General features: G+C 29.7%; 2 non-coding genes across 2 annotated transcripts; both read left to right on the top strand.

Moving 5' to 3' along the window:
• The first annotated feature begins 1,579 nt into the window (after window positions 1-1,579).
• Window positions 1,580-1,663, top strand: TRNAY-GUA (transfer RNA tyrosine (anticodon GUA)). Its single transcript has one exon. It is a non-coding gene; the product is annotated as a tRNA-Tyr (tRNA).
• A 495-nt stretch (window positions 1,664-2,158) lies between these two features.
• On the top strand, window positions 2,159-2,232 carry TRNAD-GUC (transfer RNA aspartic acid (anticodon GUC)). Its single transcript has one exon. It is a non-coding gene; the product is annotated as a tRNA-Asp (tRNA).
• The last annotated feature ends 2,768 nt before the right edge of the window (window positions 2,233-5,000 follow it).

Below are 5,000 nucleotides of genomic sequence, written 5' to 3'. Positions count from 1 at the left end.
TTTGAATATCAGAATAGTGGATATAGTCATTATTCAATAGGTTAGGTCCACTTACTTTTTTTGTTGTTTTCTAATCTTTATTTTTCTAATCTTTAGAATGGATTTGATTGGAATAATGGAAAGGGATATTTAGCGATTCAAGGAGACGACTTTTCATTATTCTTTCATTTTGATTATTCATTATAATCATTTTCATTATACATTATTCATTATACATTATAATAATAATATAATAAATATTAAAATTAAAATGTTCCATTTTATAACTATAATTACTATACAATTATTCATTATAATGATAGCTTATTATCATTAATATTTATAATTTTTATAATTTAATGATAAGGTTTGTTACTTTTTTAGTATAAACATCAACAAGATCTCCATCCTTCCTCCAAAAAGAATACTATGGTATGGCTGGGGTTTTATGAAAAAACCCAAAGCCCTTATCGGATTTGAACCGATGACTTACGCCTTACCATGGCGTTACTCTACCACTGAGTTAAAAGGGCCCATTTTTTTATTTAATTACTGAATAAGTCATTACCCACTATGAGTCTACTCTACTTATTCTAATATATATATGTACATACAGGAACGATAAATTCAATTTATCTAGTGAGTATAGGTAAAATAAAAAAATGGTTTATTAAGATTGGATTTTATAAATGCAATGAATTGTTTCAAAACCGACCCTAATTGAATTGACCCCCATCATAACGAAATTAATTTGATTGATACATGGACTTACCAATTCAACATAGATATAAGATCTTTCGTAGAATCATTGATAAAAAGATTTATTTTACTTGTTCCCCGAACTTAATTCTTAGAGAAAAACAATTTTCAATAACTTGTTGATCCCTATCCTTCTTCCCATATTTTCAGATTTTTTTTTTAATTTCAGATTTTTTGAATTTCCTGGCTTAGTGTAAGATAGAAATATATCTATCTAATCTTAACAAAATGAATGAAAGCGGAAGAAATGAAGTTTCATTCCCCTTTCTGATCTGGCGGACCAATCACTCCCCAAAAGGTCCTATACCTCGTATTATTTCTATTCTACCGATTTAGTTTATTATTTTATTTATTTTTTTTAATATTAATAATTTTAATAATATCGATTTATAATTAATATCTATTTATTCTTATATTCATTTTCTTTATTTATTTTATTCTTTGATATAATTCTATTTCTAATTAATTAGAATTATAATAAAATTGAAAATGAAATAAATATATTTAATGAAAATTTAATGAAAATAATATTAAAAAAAAATTATATGATTAGAATGAATGATTCATGAATATAAATACGAATCAAAAGATTCTATGGAATCAGAAAAGAGGGAAAGATCTTTCAGATTTAATCATACCACATTATATTGACAATTTAAAAAAACTGTTCATACAATGAGCATAGTATGATGGCGGTCGGGCATACTTGCCCCCATCGTCTAGTGGTTCAGGACATCTCTCTTTCAAGGAGGCAGCGGGGATTCGAATTCCCCTGGGGGTAGGTGTACTACGAAAGGAAGTTGATCATGAATTATCAATAAGCCGGGAATTGATTCTTCCTGGGTCGATGCCCGAGCGGTTAATGGGGACGGACTGTAAATTCGTTGGCAATATGTCTACGCTGGTTCAAATCCAGCTCGGCCCAATAATTGGCCGATCCACCATGAAATGATAGAACCCCATTTGTTGTTCCCCAGAAATGCCTGATCGGAATACGGAAGAATAAAAAAACTAAAATTTTCTGATATATTTTACCGCCGTTCATTTGCTCTCTTTATTTTTTCTCACAAATTCTGATCTTGCTTGCTAATGATCTAGATTCATACTAGATTCATATAAAGATCTGGAAGTATAAGGAAAAGAATAAAATAAAGAATAAATAAAAAACTCTTTTTTTTTCATTGAAAGCTTTATTTGATTATTAATCAATTTATAAAAAACGAAAGGATTATTAACAATCCGTGAGGCGCTCTCACTAAAGTGCATATCCGTGTGTATATCAAATATATTACTCGCGTTTCTGTTACAATACGACTATTCTAATCTAAAATCTAAATAAAAATAGAAATAAAATAGAAATAAAATAGAAAGGGTTTGAATTAAATCATAAGAATATGTATGATGTACACTTGATTTCCTTGGGATTGTAGTTCAATTGGTCAGAGCACCGCCCTGTCAAGGCGGAAGCTGCGGGTTCGAGCCCCGTCAGTCCCGACAGATCCAAATCCAATAAAAAAAATACATCAATTCATCTCTGCGTTTGCTGTGAAAAGGAGAACAAAAGAAATAGCAGAATTTCATTCACAAGAGGATACCCTCCTATTTTATTTATTTATTAGTTTCACATTTCTCATCAAATAAATATGGGAATTACCATTTATTCAACTAGTACCAATTGATAGGAGAAAGACATATGTAGATTAGTACAATGATTGGTAAAATTATATTCAGGATTCCAAGAAATACCGTACGGAGTCTGGCTTTTTCGATTATTCCCGATCTGTGTAATAGAGTACTATATGTTTACAGGGGGCTATACAGAAATGGAATTTGTACGATACAAAAAAGATTAACTTAACATAGTAACTTTGATATAATACTTTTAAGATTAAAAGTATATCCCTTTAGGGCTCCGATTTTGTGTAACCTCAATTAATAATTGAAATTATTAATGTGAATTTGAACCAATTTATCTCATTCAAATTTCACACTGAATTTTTGATATATGCATCCCAAAATTAATCCAAGGAAATGGGATATTAATAAAATAAAGCTCAAAGAAGATCCTATCTCTCTTTGTGAGGGAATGAATAATCTTTTTTAAGTTTAAGGGTCTTGCCGAAGAAAGAACAAACTTTTTAATGAATTTGATGGAATACTCGATTTTTTTATACCCGGACTCTCCTTATTTTATACTACTTCTTTGTTTTCCAAGAAGATTAGATCATAAAAAGGGGGTTTAGAACTAAACTTCTTCCTTTTTACATTTCGCTTCTATTGGTTATTTTATTGGGGTTTTTTATAACCAATGTAAGTAAGTGTAAAGGCGGTCATATGATATTTCATCAGATGATTCCACAAGGAGGGACGTAGGTTATAGAAAAGAAAGAATGGAAAGGAAAAGAATGATAAAGAAAGTAAAGGAATTATTTATCGGATCAGGAATCAAAATTTGAATTCGGTATGGATAAAAGATCTTCCTATGTTATACTATTTAATTCTCGACGATGAATCAATTTGATAGCTCAGATATTGTTATTCATGATATTGCTCCGATTCGATATCGTCGAGATGTAATTCATCCCATTGAATATTGAATTTACAGGCGAAAGATTTATCAGCTCTATGGGATTAAATCCCGAGTTATTGCGAATTAATTAAAAATGAAACGATGAGATTATGGAAGTAAATATTCTCGCATTTATTGCTACTGCACTGTTCATTCTAGTTCCTACTGCTTTTTTACTTATAATATATGTAAAAACAGTCAGTCAAAATGATTAATTTGAATTAAACTTGACTGTTTAGTTTTTATCTTTTTATCAATGATTGAAAAGAAAAAAGAAAATGAAAAGTATTAAGATTTCGTGTCTTAAATGAAATAAGCGGACGAGAATCATCAGTATTTTATGAGATTCGATAGTATGGTAGAAAGAAATAGATGAATCTTTCTACCATACTTATTATTGTTATTGTAGTATATAAAGTCGTACTGTATAAAGATAGAGGTTTAATATAGATCAATCTGCAATATGTATCTTCATAGATATCAATTACATATATGTAATGTATTTACATAATGTACCAATTCTATTTCTTTGCTTCATCTATTTAATTTGTGTTGATTCCAATCATCAATCTGAAAAAATCGAAGGGCAATTCTTACTCTTACAATTCTAATTCCTAGAATTTCTGATTCTATTCAATATGAATCCCGATATCCATTGAAAGAATCAAATTGACGAAGGAAAAAAGAGTATAGGCCTATATTAATATTAATAAAATTAATAATGAAAAATTAATAAAAAGAAAATAAAATAATCTTTTTTTAGTATTCTGAAGAAGTAATTGATTGATCAGTTGACAGATGATCCAGTGGTTCATTTCCATGGGAACCTCTTTGGATTTCGAAAAGGATTAGTAAAGCCCACCGATTTTTAACGTTTGAACCATGATATGAAATGAGTTCAATAAAGCAAGCATAACATAAATAAGATTTCTAAAAGAATAAAAAAAAAAAGCGGGAACGCGCAATATGTGACTTGCCCAAGGCAATATTTTATTATGTGTAGTATATTGTTGGACAACCACTATGTCTATGTTGTTTCCCATAGGAAGTCTGTATCCACTTAATAACATAATTATTTTCTTTTCTATTTTAACAGTAAAAAAAAGGACTTTGCAGAACGATCTATAAAACAATTGATATGGGTTGAGTTTGAGGAATCAAACTCAATTAGTAGTACTTCTAGAGTCCACTTCTACCCCATACTACGAGTGAAAGAGAAAATGTAAAGACTACCATTAAAGCAGCCCAAGCGAGACTTACTATATCCATGTGAATTATATCCCCTATCTCTATAAATATGAAGGAATTATTCCATTAATGTTCACTAATCATTATTATGTTCATTAATAATAGTGGAATCCCTGGCGCAGAGTCAAAAGGGAATTCTGACCCAATACCGTTGATGAAACAATCCAATAAACTCACAATTATAAATTCTAACAGGTTCCTATATGATTTATAGTAGAATCGGAAAACACTAAGCGCAAGCAAAATACGTAGATACACCCCTGGAAGTTTCAAGGGAATGTTACTAACATGTAGAAATAATAAGACCTAGTCTTTCTTTGTTGACTTTCATTTTAAGTAAAAAGTATAAAAATATAGAGTCAAGATAGAGCACTATCTATCACAGACCCTATTTCTCATTTTATCTAATCCTTACGATTAGGTCTCCTGTTTGTCTCTGTGAAAC

The sequence above is a fragment of the Corylus avellana genome, unplaced genomic scaffold, assembly GCF_965113065.1.
Source record: "Corylus avellana unplaced genomic scaffold, dhCorAvel1.hap1.2 HAP1_SCAFFOLD_200, whole genome shotgun sequence".
NCBI lineage: Eukaryota > Viridiplantae > Streptophyta > Magnoliopsida > Fagales > Betulaceae > Corylus > Corylus avellana.
Note: the sequence above shows the minus strand (reverse complement) of the source record. Positions and strands in the feature narration are given on the sequence as shown.